The following is a 20,992-nucleotide window of genomic DNA, read 5'->3' as shown; positions in this document are numbered from 1 at the left end:
CGCTCCTCACTCCAGCAGATGCATTTTACGAATTGAAATATCCTTCAAAATGATGTGCTGAGATTAATCTTCAGGTCACAGGCAGGCAGATGGAGGAGACAAGGAGGCTGGAAACAGTGAAGTAAGATGAGCCTAGTGTGATATTGTTTTGACTCAAAGGGGGATTCAGCGCAAAGCTGTGGCTTATTTACTCTAAAACAAGTAACAAGGCTAGAACTCTACAGCCCTGTAAGTGGCTGAGTGAGGCTACCTGTCATTCTCACACTAACAATGCTCAGACGGTGACGTTTAGATGATTTTATTTTTTATCATGTTCACTGTATTGCTTTGGCCTGTTAGCATTTTGGTTAAAATGCTTCTGAGACTGATGGGAATAATTTTCGACCCAATGATTGCCTCAATGAAAAAGTTCTTTGCAATCATAAAATTATTACATACCCTCCTGAGAGGAACATGTATATGTGTAGCAAATTCCATGACCACCTCGTCTATCCACAGAAATGTCGACCTAATGTTGTACGGAGAGGAAAAGTCATAGTAATTCATCAAATAGTTCAGATATTCCAACATTTCTGTCTTTACCAAAGTAGTGGAACAACCAAAACACTGACTGCCATCCCAGAGGCAATGCCTACATTCCAATACACTAAAATTTTAAAAATAAAGACAAGACGAGGTGAGTAGAAGCTGGCAGTGGCATCGCTCTAGTTCATTTATCTTTTGCTCTTCAAAGGACACCCGCCAAGACAGAGCCGAGAACTTTATAGATGCAATTTCAGAGTGACCAAAGATAAAGCTTTAGCATAGAAAAGGATTCATGGAATAATTCTGCCTGCAAGCTGCGTCAGTGATCTGCTTGATTTACTTTGAAACTGTTTTCCTGTTCATACTCTTAGACACGAGGACATTCAGCGTCATAGGAGATACAGGAAAGAAAACACTGAATTAATGCTCTAAATCTAAATACATAGAGCTTCTTTGAATTCCTGTGAGTGCTTTGTTGTGGAAATGCCACGATACGAGCCCACCTGCTTCTCCAGCTGAAGAGTGGCAGGTGACAGCGAGACATTTGTCACTGATGGACAAGCCTCCTCCTCACCATGTCAGAAGGCCACTGGGCCAGATGGAGACCTGATGGGTGGTGCCTTATTGATGGGCTCCACACATCACTCGAATGGATCGATGACGAGGAAAAATGGTTTCACCTGTGAGTTTGGAATGGCTTTGCCTACAAATCAAACAGCTCCCACGGGGCTGGCTACTATGTACACACGTGGACAAAATTGTTGGTACCCCTCAGTTAAAGAAGGAAAAACCCACAATTCTCACTGAAATCACTTGAAACTCACAAAAGTAACAATAAATAAAAATTTATTGAAAATTGAATAATCAAAACAGCCATTACTTTTGAATTGTTGATTAACATAATTATTTAAAAAAACAAACTAATGAAACAGGCCTGGACAAAAATGATGGTACCTCTATAAAAGATTGAAAACTATTTGACCAGAGGGACATGATTAACTCAGGTGTGTCATTTAATTGACATCACAGGTGTTTCCAAACTCATAATCAGTCAGTCTGCCTATTTAAAGGGAGACAAGTAGTCACCCTGCTGTTTGGTGAAAAGGTGTGTACCACACTGAACATGGACAACAGAAAGCGAAGGAGAGAATTGTCCCAGGACATCCGAAAAAAAAATGATAGACAAACATCTTAAAGGTAAAGGCTATAAGACCATCTCTAAACAGCTTGAAGTTCCTGTGACAACAGTGGCTCATATTATTCAGAAGTTCAAGACCCACGGGACAGTAGCCAACCTCCCTGGACGTGGCCGCAAGAGGAAAATTGATGACAAATTGAAGAGACGGATCGTTGGAATTGTATCCAAAGAGCCCAGAGCAACCTCCAAAGAAATTAAAGGTGAACTCCAAGGCCAAGGTACATCAGTGTCAGATCGCACCATTCGTCGTTGTTTGAGCCAAAGTGGACTTCATGGGAGACGACCAAGGAGGACACCACTGCTGAAAAAAACTCATAAAAAAGCCAGACTGGAATTTGCAAAAATGCATGTTGACAAGCCACAAAGCTTCTGGGAGAATGTCCTTTGGACAGATGAGACCAAACTGGAGCTTTTTGGTAAGGCACATCAACTCTATGTTCATAGACTCAAAAACCAAGCATACGAAGAAAAGAACACTGTCCCTACGGTGAAACATGGAGGAGGCTCAGTAATGTTTTGGGGCTGCTTTGCTGCATCTGGCACAGGGTGTCTTGAAAGTGTGCAAGGTACGATGAAATCTGAAGACTATCAAGGCATTCTGGAGAGAAATGTGCTGCCTAGTGTCAGAAAGCTTGGTCTCAGTCGCAGGTCATGGGTCTTCCAACAGGACAACGATCCAAAACACACAGCCAAAAACACCCAAGAATGGCTGAGAGAAAAGCGTTGGACTATTGTAAAGTGGCCTTCTATGAGCCCAGATCTGAATCCCATTGAACATATGTGGAAGGAGTTGAAACATGCCATTTGGAGAAGACACCCATCAAACCTGAGACAACTGGAGCTGTTTGCTCATGAGGAGTGGGCCAAAATACCTGTTGACAGCTGCAGAACGCTCACTGACAAATACAGAAATCGTTTAATTGCAGTGATTGTCTCAAAAGGTTGTGCAACAAAATATTAAGTTATGGGTACCATCATTTTTGTCCAGCCCTATTTCATTAGTTTGTTTTTTTAAATAATTATGTAATCAACAATTCAAAAGTGATGGCTGATTTTGATTATTTAATTTTCAATAAATTTTTATTTATTGTTACTTTTGTGAGTTTCAAGTGATTTCAGTGAGAATTGTGGGTTTTCCTTCTTTAACTGAGGGGTACCAACAATTTTGTCCACGTGTGTACATTATCTGAATAAATATCAGCTACTGTGAGCGAGTGAATGAGTGCAAATTCTATCCCTCCACTTCCCACATCCTCACAGACCTGAACCTAACCCTTGCTGGCTCTCCTCCCCCAGCTGCAATGCCCGCAGCATTTAGCTGGCAAAGCCTAATGACATATTAGCAATTAGAGAAGAGCAGGTTTAATGATTTCATCAAGCCTGCGGCACTGCCCAGCTTCATTTAATTGCAGTCCAGCGGAAGGTTGTGCTGTGGTGACACAACGCCAAGAGGCCACTGCCTGAAGGGAAAACCTGCTGCTGATGGAAGTCATACACAAAGGTGCCAGCGTGAGTCAAAGGAAATTCAGTTGCATTTGTTCAGAGTGACAATCGATGAACAAACAGAAGCGGTAGCACTTTATAAATTGGATTATTCTGAGTCCATGGGACTTTTGCTGTAGAATAAAGGCTTGTGATGATAGCACATCTAGCTTTTTCTTAAATTATTAGAAGATAATGATGAATGATGTAAAATTCTCTTCCAAGTTCCTCCACTTATTAAACAAAAACATAGGTGTAAAATTGTCCTTATTTAAACTGCACAATTCAATAGTAATAACTTATTTATGGAGTTATTGTACTTATTTTCCCCACAGCACAAGATATATTGACATTGTGTGTCTCTCCATTTGCAGTGTCTGGTCTTTAAGTACAAAATAATGTATTTTAGTTTTAGACCTGCTGTAGCTCACACTGTAATTTAAAGGACTCGATCAACATGTGGGAATATAACCAGAGGAGCTGGTTAACATAGCTTAGCATTAAGATTATAAACAGTGGGAAGCAGCTTTTCTGTGTCCTGGTAAACCATCACCTGGATGACTGAGAATCTACACAGAGAGCTTTCCTGTGTCCAAGGGCACAACAAAGCACCCTTAAAGCTAACTTAAAGCATTTCATGTAAAAAATATTCTGAAGTATAGAAATGGCAGGCTGAGGTTTTACAGGGTTTTATGTCTGGGGCTATTTGTTGGTGTATGGTATGAATCTTCTCATCTATAGCCTCTTCAGATATGTGCTCCTTTCCACTGAGCTGACAACAACTGTATATGTCAGCTTTAGGACTGAACGAGCACCGCAGTCAGTTTTCTGTAAAAGCTGAGATGGCATTCTTACTAGCTTAGATATAACAGCTAACATTTCTGTATCACTTTTAGCACAGCGCAAGTCTGAAGTGCATGTTGTCACATTAACAGAATGGTATGCACAAGATCACAATTTCACTTTCAGTTGTGTGACGCAATTTGGGGAAGGCTTTTCATCTAATATAACGAGCAACAGACACTGTTTGTGTTACGAAATCAGGGCACCTTTCTTGTTCACTTTGCCTACGATTATACATCTATTACCGAGATGACTCTCCATAAATATAAAACTGCATGCATGAAAACAGAAATCAACAGCTTGGATTAATGAAGTCACCGTAATAAAATCTGTTCCAGGTTTTGACAAAATGTTAACAGGAGGAGAAGTTTTATTTGTTGCTTCCAGCTGTTTGCAGGAGTCTTTCCTCTGACTTCATTAAATACCTGCAGCATCACATAGCAGCAGGATCCATATGAACTTTCTAAAGAGGGAGTCGTGAACATTTACTCAATTAATTATAAATGATCCCAACATGAAGACAGGATCAATCAGGATCTAACAGGAAGTCACACTGTGAGCTGTCCTTCATCTCAAACAGGTGAACTGTCACACACAGAGTCACAGTTTATAAAAAAGCAGCTCAAATAAATACAATATTGGACACAATATGTGCAAAAAAGCACGTTCTGTCGCCATGGTGGGTATGTCTGAATGAAGCTGTGAGCATTTATATAGAAGTGGCCTACTGCATGTCTAAATGAGAGAGCACTGCCTGTTAACCACACTGATGAAGAAGTAATGTTACATATTCAATCTGTAAAAAAGGCCTAATCATTCCTTTTAAAATGTGTAGGATGTGAAGAAGTTTACCTACGCTTACACTAATCAACAAATAGGCAAAACAGATTGTTTTGTCATTTTCCCTTAGAAGACACAAAAAATGTTTTGTGATTTGGTGTCCATTGGGCAGCAACATACAAAACTGTTGAAAATAAGGGCTTGATTTAGGTTCACGGAAAGACTGTAATAGCAGTTTAAGTTTAAAGTTTAAGTTTAAAGTTTATTAATAGAATGCCCCTTGAGATGTAGCATCTCATTTTCAAGGGGGTCCATAAACACATACATATATAAACACAATTTACAATGACATACATAAGTGTACACATTTACACATAAACACACATACCCACACACACACACACAGGACAGACACGCTCCTTTGTTCCCTCACCCCCCAATCCTCAGTGAATTCTAAAACAGGTGCCACCAACTCGGTGCCAATGAGGCCAGATAGCCTTTTAGAGATGTTTTTGTTTATTTGTCTGTCTTGCTCTCTTTTTTCCCCTTCTCCCTCCTTTTCTTCCTTTCTTCCTCCCTCCTCTCACCTTCCTTCTTCTCCCCTTCTCTTCTCCCTCTTTCCCTCTTTCCTTTCTTTCTCCACTTCCCCCCTTCTCTACTCCTTCCTCCTCTTCCCCTTCCCTTCCCTTTCCCTTCTTTTTCCTTTTTCCCCCCTTTCTCTCTCTCACAACTTGGTGCTGCTGACAAACTAACCCTTGGCTTCCAAGATTGGTGACCCCTGGTCAGGAATATCAGCAATTCTCAAACCATGGTTCTTAAACCTATTCAGGTTTCATACAAAATAGAAGATGTCACCCGAGGGACAAAGCCGAAGAACCACAGTTCAAGAGTAGAAATAAGAATAAATATGAGAATACAAATACATGATACAGCATTGACAGAAGTTCAAAGGGAAAAAAAAAACAAACTCAAAACATAATTAACTCAAAACAGACAGTGTTGGCTGTAGGCTTGACTGGAAACAGAACATATGTTTGGTTGATCATTCCATCCACCAAACCACCTCCCTTCATGTAGTTTGTCACTTTATAGCAATGTTATAAAAAAATTTCACCATCATAGTAACTGTCTTGGTGAGTGATGTGCTGATGCATCCTGATTGTTTCTGCCAGAACAAAAATCAAAAAGAAAGCACTCTTTTACTGTATATTAAAATGGGAATGTTTAATATTCTATAAAATACTTCCATTAGACTTTAAGCTGTTCTGCATTCTTGGCACCTTGTAGAATTTTAATGCGATTTGATCAGCTGTAGTTGTGATCATTGGTGCAATTTTATGAACCAATGAAGCAGCAGACAAACTGGGGGAAATGAAGCATGTCTGTTGTTTAAAAATGTGTGAATGTGCTCTTTGTGTTCCAACTCAGTGATGGAGCACACCTTCTACTGTGGTACTCCATAAATGATGTCTGTGTCAGAGGAAGCATCTGTTTATGGACTTTCCAGCATGACTGAAGTTCTTGCTTGACTGATATACTTAAAGATGCATGTATGCCTCCATGTGTGTCCTCATGGACTGTAGTATGAGAAGGTTTTATGATGTTCACAAGGGGAGGACTCAGTGTACTCGTTGCATAGTGCAGGATGATGGAAACTGATTCAAATACAAAGGCCAGGTGGTTCTGCTGCAGGCATGTAAAGTACAGCTCTGCAGTCATATATATTTATCTCTTATCTTCTGGCTCAGTAGGATTTTGCTAGAAAAAAGATGACTAAAGTTACACACTTGGATAATGTTTGCCTACTTTGATATTTACCCTTGAATTTGAGAGGATTTAAGGCTTCAAACAAAGAAAACCCAACACATATGGACAAACTGAATATATGAGGGATTATTTTTCATTTTAAATGTCTGCTGAGTCACTGTGTTGTCTGGTTACACATGACATGGCCATTCTCTTTTTTATTAAATTAAAGACCCTCTCCAGTGAAAACTAAGTTTTTTACCTTGTTGCCATATGTTGAAATAAGCCGTCATGGCTGAGCATGTACAGTTTGAAACTGCAGTGTATTGATGACAGTCTCATAAACACAGATTCACACCCATTAGATTTAATGTGTAGCGCATTTAGGGACCTATTCCCATCAGCTTCCAGGATGGGGCTTACCACCTCAGAGAAGTAGTGAAGAAGAAGATTTGTGTTTTGTTTTCAGAAGCAAAGTCGCAAACAGAGGAATTGCAGGACTTTATAGCTGTTTGATTGTTGAGTGCTGACAAGTCAAATGTTTGTGTTATCTATTATGGCTGAACAGCTAACTGATTTCAAGTCAAATTGCAATATGAAATTATGCAATTAGCAGATGGTAAAAACTGGAACTTAGACTGTATATTTTGTAGCATGTCTGACATGAGGTATAAAATGTGTTCTTATTGGTTTTACAAGTGTCCTCCTTGTGTGACAGCCACACTTTTGATGGTCCCACATGGTGATGCTTCATTGTATGTTAACTCAGCAAGAATGAGGCGGTGTCAACATTTACAGGAAAAGCTTCCTGATCAGACCTTTCAGTCTTTGTGTTTCCATTGTGATGTAAGATGTGACAGCTTTGACTGCAACATCAACTCTGAGTGCACCAAAAACAACCACAAACTGTACTTATTAGATACAACTCCAGTTCTATAGGCTCACAAGAAATAAAACAATACAAGTTTAGTATGTTAGCTTATAAATTAAATTTTATATTGTTGATGGTGATGTTTGAGTGGAGAAGACTGCTACTGCATGAGAACGCTGAAAGAGCAGAAAAATGCTTTTTGTTGTCTTTTCCAAATATAACCAATTCTTGCCTGAGTTAATCAGAGTCAGGCCCTGCTCAGCAGTTTTTTTTAGGGCTGCTCAGACGTCCCTAACCTGGAGAAGGTACTTTTACTTCCCTACAAAAACAGCCCTGAAACAGGTTCTGGCTAGAGATACACATGCAGCCTTATTTAAATATTCATAGTTTTGTGCAAACTAGAGGAGGCAAAGGTGTAGAGCTACATCTAAGCTGTTTAAAGGCATGGAAGGATTATTTTCATGGAATAAATTTCTAAGTATGTAATTTTGATTCACAAAGATAAGTTTTTAGAGGTTTAATCAATGCCAGAAGGATTTGAAGCTTTTTTTCTATTTACCAAACACTGGTATAACCTAAGAAGAAGAGGAGTATCACTTCTCATACAAACTGAAAGGATGGATTTTAAAACATTTATTCATTTGAATAGCTGTTTATCCTCACAACATGATTTTCTGGAAGGGATGTTGCGGATTATTAGCAAGAGTGTATTATCCCACTCACAGATTTATGTTCAGGGTGAACTCACTATAAACCTTCTAAAAATAGGAATGACTTCAGAATCCAATTCTAATATTCAAAGGGGCTTAAAATGTATCATTAATGTATTAACGATTCTTTAGTCCATTCTAGGGGCATGGGAAACAAACCGGTGTCCTGCAGCTGACTTCATGTTTTATAGCAATCTTTAAAATATTAGCAAACAGTTACCTATTTACACAGCAGATGGAAAACAATGCTAGCACTTATTTGAAGATGTGTTTCTTGTCACCTGATGGATATATGTGATATATTATTATATATAAGTATTAATATATCAATACTTTGGATCTCTTTTGCATCTTCAGCTCTAATCTTTGGCCTTTCAGTAACTAATGCTTCATTATGTTCACTGGATAGCTGTGAACTGTGTCTGACTGCTGTTCAGTAAAGGGAAGGTGGCTGATAAAAAGCTGTCTGCTGCATCAAAAGCAACACTGAGGAGACTGTAGATCTAAAACAATGAGCTAAAGAGCTGCAGCGGTTTGGTGATAATTCTCTGTAGTTCTCTCATTATGAGTGACCTCTGACATTGTCATTCGATCTCTCGGTTCATTTAGAATTATTGATTCTTGCAGCTTTAGCATCATGTCACATCTACATACAGTCGTGATGTTCAAACACATCCTCTAGAAGCAGGGAGAGTGCAGCAGTAGAGGTTGTTTTGTGGAATATGTTAGTCTCATCTGCCTGACTTGGTCCTTTAGAAGTCTCTTATCTGCAGCCCAAAATCTGTGTCCATGTGATAGTTATGCAAGAAGTACAGTAATGTGCATGTTCACCTTTAGTGTGCATGTGTGGAAAATGTTGATATGATCTACTGTGCATGTATGAGATGAGCCCTCCATTGTGATACAACAACTAAACATCTGTGGGTGTCTGCAGTCTTTATGTCAGAGAATTTTCCGAGCCTGTTTGGCTAAAATAAAAATGTGATGCAGTCAATAAGATTCACCATTTGGAAGCAATTAGTCCATGCAGCAAATTTCATCTATGTATTAACATTTCAATCTGGTGTTGACCGGTGACACCGTCCCAAGAGCAGCACCAGATGGGTTGGTGGGGACTGAGGTGAAAGGGTTGAACATGGACTGACGTTTCTATTTTAAGATAACTTTGCTGCGTATTAACAAATCCACAGCACTGTCTGTGGTGCTGAAGTAGCAGATGGATTTGCAATTTTCCCTTAGTTCCACCCTTTTGTCAGTTCCGTCTTGTATCTACAATATGCTCTGAAGCAGACTGTATATATTCTATAGAGCAGTGTCACCTTCACGTTTAAACTGAAAAGTAGCAATGTGTAGCTCAAAGAAGGGCAAAAGGATCATAGGGACACAACGCTGCCTGCAGTATTCCTAAAATATTTGTTAAATATTCCTATGATCATTCAGTACATTCTGTACTGTTTAAAATACACTGTAGACCAGGTCACATCTATAACAAAATATGTTAGGGGACACTTTACAACAGATGTAGCTCTTCCTGTAAATGTTTGGTGTGGCCTGGGAGTGGAGCAGCTCATGCGACTGAGGAAATGAACCTCCAGTGACTGGGGTGCACTCAGCTGCTACAGTTACATAATTTGACATAAAGTTTACACATCAAAACTGCAGGGTGTTTTGACAAATAAGAATTTTTAAAATGCTTAATGCCTTTATTTTGTTAAAGAATTATAGAATAGGCCTGCAGGTATTTAGCCTTTAATTGCAATTATAATATCAGGGATTTTGACTATGTAGTGGCACAACGGTGCCCTTGAAGAAATGTATGTGTGTGTGTGTGTGTGTGTGTGTGTGTGTGTGTGTGTGTGTGTGTGTGTGTGTGTGTGTGTGTGTGTGTGTGTGTGTGTGTGTGTGTGTGTTGATTGATTTTAGGATAATGTAAGCACACTAACAAAATGTGTTAATTGGTTTAGTTGTTTGTTGACTATTTTATCGCCGTAATGTTACGTATAGAGACAAGTCAGCATTTTCGAAGATTTTATCCTCTACAACTTCCCCAGATTCACCTGCACATCCCTAAGTTGGTGGAACAGCCAGATGTGAGTTCCGATCAGATGGAGCTGGCCTCCCTCCCAGACCTTCTGTCAGCTAATGTTGTCATTCCTTCATCATTGGCTGTAAGTCAGCACCCATTACCTCTCTGAGCCACCCCTCCATTTTCCCCAGCCACCCTCTCACCCCACCTCTAATCACTGCCAGCACCACCACAGGAATGCTAATGGTACCCTGTGACTGCTCCCAAAATAATAACTGACTCCCACCTTCTCTGGGAGCAACAACAGAGTATCGCTGCCGGCATTATTCTCGATTACCCCGCCAGTAATAAAGGTGCTTCAGCAGGAATATGAAAGTAATGGTAAGGAGGGGGCATTTGTGTTGATGGCGAGATTTGGTCATTAACCCTCAGGGCAAAACTATCAGCGACTCGTTTATTCTGCACTAATACTGGGCACTACAGTATATATGGAGCTCTATATCATATTAGTGGCCATTACTCCTGATGAATATCACTATATTCCTGTGTTGCTGGCCCCACTGTGGGAGTGTTTCAGTCCCAGACAAAGACACCTGTCTGCTGGAATTGAAATCCATCGATCTGAGCAGAGAAACTTCAAGTAAAGGCGAAAAACAGAAAAAGAAAGAATAAATAATTTTTTTCCGCTGGCACATTATTGATCAGGAATGTTTGGGGCTTTTCCTTAAAGGCGCTTCAGAATGAGAGAGGAAGTGAGAAACGGAGAGAGGAATTATAAAAATAGACACCGGCGTGAAAGAGTTTAAATAAGATTCTGTGTAAGTTGGAATGGGAAAATAAATCCTCTCTGTGTTTCATTAAATTTCTCCCTCTCGCCAAAGTTATTAATGTCTGAGCCTTAATTACTTTGTGGACCGTGGCGAGTCAATGCTTTTATCCTGAGAAGGACTTTTTTTTTTGTCGAACATGAAGAAGCTCTTCACGCAAGCTCGTTTTTTTGAGAACTGCTCTGGAGCGTAATTAATGGACGGGCGAAAAACCATGAATAGCAATGCGGCAAGTATGTCATTTTTTTCGACGCCCTCCACTCTGCTACCTCCTTCATCTTTCTTTAGGGAGCACTTACACTGTTTGACGGTCGGTGTAATTCATTTGTAGGGAGGCTGTTAAAGAAATGGATGTGTGTTTAATCATGCAGCTTGTGTTAAAGTGTGAGAGGTTTGTTCATCTCCATCCTGACCCTGATATGTTACCAAAGTTAGGACGGTTCTTCGGTGGATGTGCAGACATGGCCCGATTAAAAACGCACAAGTCTGCCCTGAAACTGCTTTAAATGTCTCTGATTGTCCATTAAAACTTGATGACGACTTTGTGGACTGGGAAAGACTGCATCCGTTTGTCATGTTCATTTTCTAAAAAGACGTGTACGTTGTCCTGTTTATTCACATGACACGGACTCATGTTAGATAAATTCCCAGCCGTTTGAACAGGATGGATGGCCATCATTAACGAAGCAGGGTCTAAATCATTCGGCCTGATAACAGTACAGGCTGTGACGGCTTTGCCTATTGCATTACCGCACAGCAGCGAACCCTGTAATCATCACAATTCCTCAATCGATGAGGCGTCCATTCAGTGCTCCAATTGACAAATCGACTCCTTAGCCTCCAGCTCACCCTTTCCTCCCTCTTCCTCTCCCTCTCTGGTTCTGGCTCCACATGAAAGCAGAGAACACTCTCACTCCCTTTGTGTCACATTGTGTGTAATCCCCCCCTCTGTTTCCATAGCTTTGGGGTATTCAGCCTTTGGACAGAAAATAGCAGCGGATTGTTCAACCTAAGCATTGATAGCGGGACAGTTGGCTGCTCTTGGAGGCCGTCGACCACAGTAATTCCATTAAGTGTTCAGCCCCGCATCAGCAGAGAGGTCGACGTTTGCCTCCTCAGCATCGCTTGGCCTCCATTCATTTCGCTTCCCTGTGAAAAGATGCTTATTTCTGCTTCTGTACACATACACAGCAGGGACGGCTGATAACCATGTTTGAATGAAAGTGGGGCTGACACAGCTGATATTTATTTGGATGCATCAGTAGCTCTTCTTCATCAGAAACCTACCAGGTGAAGAGCTTGAATAACGTAGTAAAATGGAATTTTTCTCCCCTTTGCTTCACTCTTTGGACAGTCACTTTAAACCTTATACAATAGGGAGCAAATAGTATTTTTTAAATTTATTGCCAAATTGGCACATTTAAAGTTAACCCACTGCCCTCGTCCACTTGGACTCGGTGACTTACATGACCATCAGTCTGTGAAGGTGGGTTCACGCTGCTCTAACTGACCAGGAGCCTCTCAGAAGCCCTTAGGTGTGGTGAGAACCAATTGTCTTTCTGTCTATATCATGTTCTGTCAGCTTAATGCTCCAGAGTGTCATTATAAAGACCTTAATAGGCAATTGAGTCTTTGGCTGTGAGTTGCAACCCTGCTTCACTTAAACTGATGGATACACTGTACGTAGTTTCTATATGAGGGAGTGAAGAGGAGGTAGTAAATGATGTATGTCATTTATACGGGAAAAAATGGCAGGTTTACAGTGAAAAGGGAGTCAGTCATTTACAGCTAGTAATATTTCTCTTTGATTTCATGAATGGTATAACGTATAGAGTTGCCACCACGCTCACATAAATTGGTGCATTATCCTTATTGTGTTGGGTAATGACGACAGGAGGGTTGCTCTCAATGACAAGAAGTCATTTTATGTACAGGTGACAAAATGCATTTTCATCTGAATGACATTTTTATGCAGCTAGTTTCATAACTCATACTGTGAGCAAAAACTGTCCATATTTTGAATGTGTGTGTGTTTCATCAAACATGTCTAGATACCTTCAGTCTTTACAGACCCATTTCTTAGGTTACTTAAATTGATCATATGTAAATTAAAAATCAGTCAAAGTGTCAGCACTGATATATACCCTAAAAGCACATTTTGCCTCCATTTGTAATTTTACAATCATATTTTAATACAATAATGTCAGAGGTTATTGTTACATACATACATTTTTGTGCAAAGTAATGTAAAAACTGTATAAAAACTATGACAAATAAGTATATACAATCCTGCAACATACAGATTTTTAAAAATGACTTTTTTCTTAACCTTAAAGGGGAACTTCGTTTTTTTATAACCTGGAGTCTTGAAATAACTGGGAAAGAAGAGTGGCTAAAAATTAGCGAATAACCTTCAATAATTGAAAGCTCACATAAGTGTTGTGAGATCTGCCACAGAAACTAAAAGTTACAACACATTAAAGAGGAACTTCGTTTTTTTTCAACCTGGGGTCTGTTTTCAGCTGTTTGTGAAGAGAGACGAGTGGAGTGGAGCGATTTTGTGTCGGATTACCGAAATTTTACGTCAAAGTGCATCAACTGGAGTTTCAGGGTCCATTTGTAAAACGTTTAGCCACAACTTTAGCGTTTCCTTCTCCGAGTACGGTAGTCTGTGAAAGCTGCGCGAAGTGTAGCGCACCATTCTGTTGCCACAACTCGGAAATGCGCACTGACAACCCATTAGTTTTACCAGGTTTAGAAAAAACTAACTGTTCTGTTATCCGATACAAAATCGCTCCACTCGTCTCTCCTCACCTGAGGCAAACAGCTGTTTGCCCCACCGGTGTTTTGGCGCGAGCTATCGCGCAATTTCGGTACGAGATTTGCTTTCTAGCATCCCGAGATTTGGATACAGACCACAACAAATAACGATCGCCAAGTAATGTGGAGGTTTTCGTTCACTTCTCATCTCTAGTATGTTGTGGGACACTCGTTGAGACTATCCGAGCCTGTCAGTGTGGTGAAAAAAAGTACGTTAGGGCGGACTTTGACGCAGGGGGGCAAGTTGCCCCATACTTTTCGCTAGCTGAGCTGCTAGCTGAGTTGCCTGCCTGGCTAAATACTGGAGGTATGTCGAAAATTCATTTCTCCATCACTCACATGCATGAAATGACATATGAAAACAGACCCCAGGTTGAAAAAAAACGAAGTTCCCCTTTAATGTGTTGTAACTTTTATTTTCTGTGGCAGATCTCACAACACTTATGTGGGCTTTCAATTACTGAAGGTTATTTGCTAATTTTTAGCCACTCTTCTTTCCCAATTATTTCAAGTTCTCAGGTGTTTTTTTTGTCTTTCTTGTATGTAAAGCATGTTTAAAGTTGCACTGTGGGACTTTTACATATAAACACCTGTTACATTCCAGCCCCTGCCAAATGGACTTACACATTGGTGATTCAGCCTACCAGGTAAATCTGTGTACACTCCTACAGTGCTGCTTCAACTGTGATGCATCTGCAGTGGTCGCAACAGAGACAGAATAGGCTCCAGCAACTCTGTGACAGAGAAACCTAGGACACATCCAAGAAAAGTTTCTAATGCTCCACATAAAAAAGAAACTCAACGTTCAGAGGAGGGATTACAGGCATACATCACTGCATCTGTTGACAGAGTTTGTTTAATTAATCTTACTGCCAGAAAGTGGGAACAAACGTTCCACACTGTTGGTTTAAAATATATTTGTATTTTCAGTGATGTCCAGGTCAGGGGACTGTGAGGGTCACTCCAGAAGCTTTAGCTTGTGTTACTTGATGCTGTTTTTGAAGACTGTCTCTTTAAGCATTTTCTGGACTAATTGCATTACATTTCCAGACCGAATTTGCAGATGTTAGTGCATGTTTCCCTTCACTGGTAGCCACACAACCCCAAAGAAGAATATTTCCACTTTCATATTGAAATGCTGCATCTTAATTTCTCCAGACTTTGTTGATTGTGACCAGAGAGCTCAATATGAATGTCGTCTTTACCTTCATTAACAATGCTTGTTTACAAAAATGACTCTAGTTTATACAAATGTTGCTTTGCAGATTTGAAAGCTTTACTTTTCCCAGGTTGCAGAATTAAACCCCACGACCTCACCATCTTAATGTTTCCTTCTGATTACACTTTTATGTAGACGCTGTTTGTGCATCAGCAGTGCACGGTACAATGGTGCACCACCACTCCTGCATCATGACAAATCCTAATGAGTCAATTAAAGCAAGTTAATGAAGTTCTGAGGCTACAAGTCGAACGGTGACCAAACATTTGCATGTTTAATTTACTTCTATTTGAAATTACTGACATAAAAAAATAACACTGCATTAACATTTGAGGAGTGTCTTATTTTCTTTAATGTGTGTTTGTTACGGGTGCTGTATTTACTTCTTTTCACTTCAGAAATACCAGGGGGGCTAAACTTTTGCAAAAAAACTGTTTATCTATGTTGAAATATGATGCTGTGTAACACACAAGAAAAAAAGATTTTTTTAAAAAACATTCCATGTATAGCTTCATGAAAGTATACTGACAGTCAGTAGAAACTTTGAGGTAGAAATGTACGCAGAATTCTACTTGTAGGGGGGTTGTAATTATTCATTGTGGATTTACTGATGATCTAGTGCCCTGGTAGTTGAGATAATGATGAGTTGCCATTTTGTCATGATTCATTGCACATGGGTTGGTCACTTTGCAAAAGTGAACCAAATACACACCAAGCAATACTCAGTGAGTATCTGCACAATTTGAGAATGGGTTTTGAAGGCCTATATAAAGGCCCAAAAAAGGCCACCATTGTTAGTCCAGTGAACAGCATCATGCCACGTCTATCACATGAACAACGTCTCCGGGCACTGGGTACGGTGGAGGCCGGTTTGAGCTACAGTGATGTTGCCAGGCGTATGGGCTGTTCCCAACCCACAATCAGAAGCCTGGTCCAAAGCATGCGCCGACGGATTGCTGCCTGCATCGAAGCAAATGGAGGCCATACTCGGTATTGACTGTTGTGACTTTGTGTTTGGCAGGTGCCATTTTCTTTTGTGAAATTCTTTATTTTGAAATCATTCCTGAAACTTTAGATTTTTGTTTCTGTATGCCAATATGCTAAACAAATGATTCATATGAAGAAAATCCAGTTTCGGGCTTCAAAATAAAAATTATGTTGAAAAATATGGTCTCAAAGTTTCTATTGACTGTCAGTGTATTTTCAACCTTCTGACACCAGAAAATTTTACAGCAAACAGAAGAAAATGAGAAAAATATATCTCCAAAAATCTAAGGTTTGCATTTAGGAGTTAAACACTCTCAAAAGACAAAAGATGTAATGTTTCTCTACAAACAATGTGTACAAAGCCTCTGCAGTGCTATTCACTATCACTGAAGCTCATCACAGGGACATTTTAGTTGTGTTATTGGCTTCAAAGATTAAAGTGAAAGCGCAAACAAAATTGTGTCAGCTTTATGGATGAACTGACATTGGCTGATTTTATTGTTTGTACTGCACTAAAATGCATTGATCTAACATGTAGCACTGTGCCATGTTGTAACTCAAGCGCTGAATACATGCAGTGGTGTGTGGGTGTCGTCTTGTAACGTGGTAGTGAGCAATTTTTGAAGTTAGCAGGTCAGAGTGGCCTCCACAGGGCTGCCACTACAGATGGCTCATTAGACTAGTGTTTGATACAAACCCCCCTGCTCTCCACTTCGCCTCCATCTCCCATCCCTCCGTCCCGCTGTCATCCCTCTTTCATCAGTCTAACACTCTACCAGCTGCTCACATCTAACAGCCACAAAAGTTCACACAGCAGAAAGAAAGAGAGAGCTGTGCAACATATTGCTCTCATGGGTACAAGCAGTTCGGAAATGGAGATTTTCTATAGACATCGCTAAATTAAAATGAGTGACAACACAAACTAGTGAGTTTGAGTGGAGATTAGCAGTTACGGAATAATTACATTCAGTGACTTCCAAGTTAATGTTGGCTTGCTACAATGACATTAACATAAATAGGAGTCATTTTCTAAATTATGCTTCATAATGAAGAAATCTGGGATATTTTGAAATGACATTTTACACAAATGAGGCAAAACTCAAATTACAGAATTAGTTAGAAGTACTGATGACATCATACTAAACATTTATCATGATCATTTGTTATAAAGTGTGGGATTGGCCTACTGCTACCTCTGAAAAACAGATCTCTGTATGATGTAAATACAAATAAATAATACCTACTACAAAGGACTGCAGTCAGATGTCTTCACAGCTACAAAAATTTGTGCTTGAATCCAAAATGACTTGGAAATTTACAATATGGACCCAAACCAGACCTGACTCTTATTTAAAAGCTGGGACACAAACCTGATTGACACTAGTTTCAAACTGACTGCTGTAGCCATGTCACACTGGATCACAGATGAACAGACAACTGACCTAGCCTAGCCATGCTACACCCATGTTTCTGACGGCACAAGGGTCTAGGGAAGCTCGACAGGGAGGGAGGCGGGCTAAAAGGTTGTCTATCAAATCCCTCTGCAGCAATTGGGTAGGTATACAACCAATCAGCGCAACGAATAGGCTGACGTAGTTCCGAGAGCACCGGCGGATTGTGGCTAAGTCCCATTAGCTTCCCAACCAGCGGAGCTGCGGAGCCAACTGGTATATTAAGGATTTGCCATATCCCGTCGGCATAAGTCCAAATACGTCTCTCTTCTCAATGAAACACTTCAGTGCCGTCCTTTGTTTATCTTTCAAATTGAATTTTAGCTTCAAATCTTTAAGGGCTGTGGTCAAAGCCGAGTCGAAAGATAACTGTTTATTGTGCGCCGGTTGTTTCTGTCAGAATCGTCGCGCCTCTGTCGTCACTTAGTTACGCCCGCCTTCTGACTCTACACTTCATGGTGATTGGTCCGGCCAGTTTTAGGAGAATCCAGCCTCGAGCCTTATGGAGGGTAACTAGACCCACCCTGGCAGAGAATTAAATTTGTTGCCGTGGGTTGTCTAGCGCGGCTAGGCTACAACTGACCCTGACTGGGGCGGATCTAGGATTAGTGCAGGGACCACTGTAAAAAATATTCATAGAAAAGTAGAGTTAAAAAATGTAAAATATCAACAGTAATATGCCATTAAAAAGCCGAAATAGTATAATACCGTAGTAGTTATAATGACTTATCTATATCAAAATATCGGCCATGACTTAATTTTTTATTTTCAGGTGATGTAGAAAACATATTTTTTTACAGTGAAAATGTAAAATCTTGGTAAAATTAATGGGACAAATGAATAATTACCTAAATTTAACAGCATTACTCCGTCTAAATTGCAAATTGTTATACTGCATGCAATAAACTTAGTCTAAAACCTTTCACCGCATTCAACAAAAACATGTCCTCATTTCTACAGAAACAAGAAATTTAAAATGTTATATGTCTGCTAAATAATGATGATTTCACAGAAAACTTGAAACATATAAGGCAGCATACACTGTGACAAAATCACACACAAATGTCTAATGGGATAAAATGGTCAAGGTCAAGGTGTCTTTATTTGTCTCCCTTGGGAGAAATTTGTCTTAGACAGAGGGGTCTGCTGTACAGACAACACAGACCACTAATACAATAAACAACCAGATAAATTAAACATCCAGAATAAGTAAGTAAGTTGATTCGCTGTGGCGACCCCTGAAGGGAAAAGCCGAAAGGAAAAGAAGAATAAGAATAAGTAAGTAAGTAAATAAATAAATAAGTGAAATAAAAGCGCAATGCATTATTACGTTAGTTAAAAACAAAAACTGTATGTCAATGTGGAAACTCAGCATCATGTATATAAAAATACTACAGATACACCCCTTACACCGTTACACATGATTATCTGGATGACCTGACGGCTGACTGAAAATGATGAAGTTGTGATTTTAAATATCTAGAGAGTCAACGGTCAGAGTCATTGGGGCACCACAAAACTCAGTATTTGTTCATGACTGGACTCATGAACGCCTTGAGGAAAGTCCTCAAATTTACTAATGTAAAAACTGAGGCGCACAAGACGGCTTCTGGGGTGTTGTGTTTAGTGAAGGTGGTTGTTTGGGTGTTTTAGGGTATAAACTATATTGTAGTGCGTTTCTATACACGTTGCTCTTGTATAAGTGATCTTGTCTTTAGAGTAACTGCAAAAAAAAGGGTAGTCTTTCACTCCTGCCACCTTTTAGACATTGCGTTTAAGCTCCAATGAGAGAAAGTGGACTTGAAGAAAACAGCTTGCTGACCTTTGTGACACCAATAAAAATGGTGAAATTCTAATTCTTTTAAATGCTAAAAACAAGCTTTATCTTAAAATCTTTGTTGTTGTTGACATTTCTTCTTTTTTGTACAGTGACATTTAAAATGTTAAATGTTGTACCAGGTGAGGCACTTGGGAGGCCCAGCTGTTTATGTTTTTGAGTGTAAATGTAGTCCACCTGTGCATTAAAAAATGTCCAAAAGAGCTGATGTAATGTAGGTCCCATTTTCTTCTTTTATCTCCTTGCTCTTTCTTCTGTCTACCAGTGGTTGTATTTTACAAAGACCTCATCAACCTTGTTGGTGTTCTGTGAGTCCACTCTTCTGATCAGATTCTATTCTTGTCATGGATGGAAAGGGGTAAGCCTTTGTATTGTTCGGTGTGTGTAAATTTAACAAAAAGAGGCTTTTGAAACCTTTTTTCCAAGTAACATTAGCTACTTCGTATTCAAACATTGTGTACAATCCGTGATGTTAAACAGGACCTAAATCTAGGCATTGCACCAGCTATTGTGATTTTAATTTCTCATCAGTCTCTGCCATCCAAGTGTCTTTGTTCAGCAGCTTTGAATCTTTTCAGAAATTGATTACTTTTGATTGTATTCTTTATTTATATAATTTATTATTATAGACATTTAACTCACAGTGGTTAGCATTGTTGCCTCACAGCTGGAAGGTCCTGGGTTTGAATCTGGGCCTGGGGTCTTTCTGTGTGGAGTTCACATGTTCTCCCTGTGCTTAAATGAGTTCTCACCAGGTTCTCCAGCTTCCTCCCACAGTCCAAAAACATGCTGAAGCTGCACGGGCCCGTATTCGGGCCGAAAATGGCCGGCTGAAGTTTAACGGCAAAAGCATTTTTAGCTTCAAACGCGATGATAGAAACACTATACATCCATGGAAAGCTTAGAGTCTCATGAATTCGCCGGTATAAACCACTTTCAGATGTGATTACCACAGCGGGTAATATAAACACATTTCTAAAACAAACAACAAAAATTTAAAGTGACACATAAAGGGCATAACTCACCTTTCGATGGTCTTTTACCGGTCAACGATGAAAATAATCCACAAAAACTGGCCATAATCCAAGAGTAGTCATCCAGACAATACTAGCAAGTATCATATTTTGTCCAAAACATGTCTAGAAATAAGTAAATAATCCACAAATAGCTCGGCTCCGTGCGCGTCCACGTGGCGCATGGTGGCGCTGCGCGTTCCATAATTCACTGCATTTTTATCCATAATTTTATGAAGCTTTCTGTTATCCACACGATCTCGGTCAGAAAATGGCGACTGAAGCCTCTGCTTTCGATTCCAACCGCATTTCAACCAATCAAGTGACTCATCGCTGCCTCCGAACCCGGAACAGCCAACCGTTGCCCAGACCGATGGATCTGGTGACCCTCATCTCATCAGTAAATTCTGATGCAAAACACGTCGGAGGAAACGTTTGACTGACAGGGCATGTAGCCAATGAGCTTGCTGAATAGCCGAGAGGCGGGTTTTAGCGGCCCAGTGTGTTTTTTTCACACCTCCTGCTCTCCTGCTGCGGCCAGGAGCTGCAGCTTTTCTCTGTCTCCGTCTGTGCCTCTGATTCAGATCAAGATCCACACTGAAGCTTATCTGAAGTGATTTTTTTAGTTCTTTATGAGTTTTTGGAGTGAAAATAGTG

General features: G+C 40.0%; 1 long non-coding RNA gene across 1 annotated transcript in view; it reads right to left on the bottom strand.

Annotated features, from left to right (window-relative positions):
- The window catches only part of LOC127534011 (uncharacterized), a 29,860-nt gene extending 9,164 nt beyond the window's left edge, over positions 1-20,696 (bottom strand). Inside the window, exon 1 of the long non-coding RNA XR_007941981.1 lies at positions 20,348-20,696. This is a non-coding gene — a long non-coding RNA (uncharacterized LOC127534011). The remainder of the gene's footprint in view (positions 1-20,347) is intronic.
- Between the last annotated feature and the right edge of the window lie 296 nt (positions 20,697-20,992).

Source organism: Acanthochromis polyacanthus, chromosome 1 (assembly GCF_021347895.1).
Source record: "Acanthochromis polyacanthus isolate Apoly-LR-REF ecotype Palm Island chromosome 1, KAUST_Apoly_ChrSc, whole genome shotgun sequence".
Classification (NCBI taxonomy): domain Eukaryota; kingdom Metazoa; phylum Chordata; class Actinopteri; family Pomacentridae; genus Acanthochromis; species Acanthochromis polyacanthus.
The sequence above is the reverse complement of the archived record's forward strand: the minus strand, read 5'-3'. Positions and strand labels throughout refer to the sequence as shown.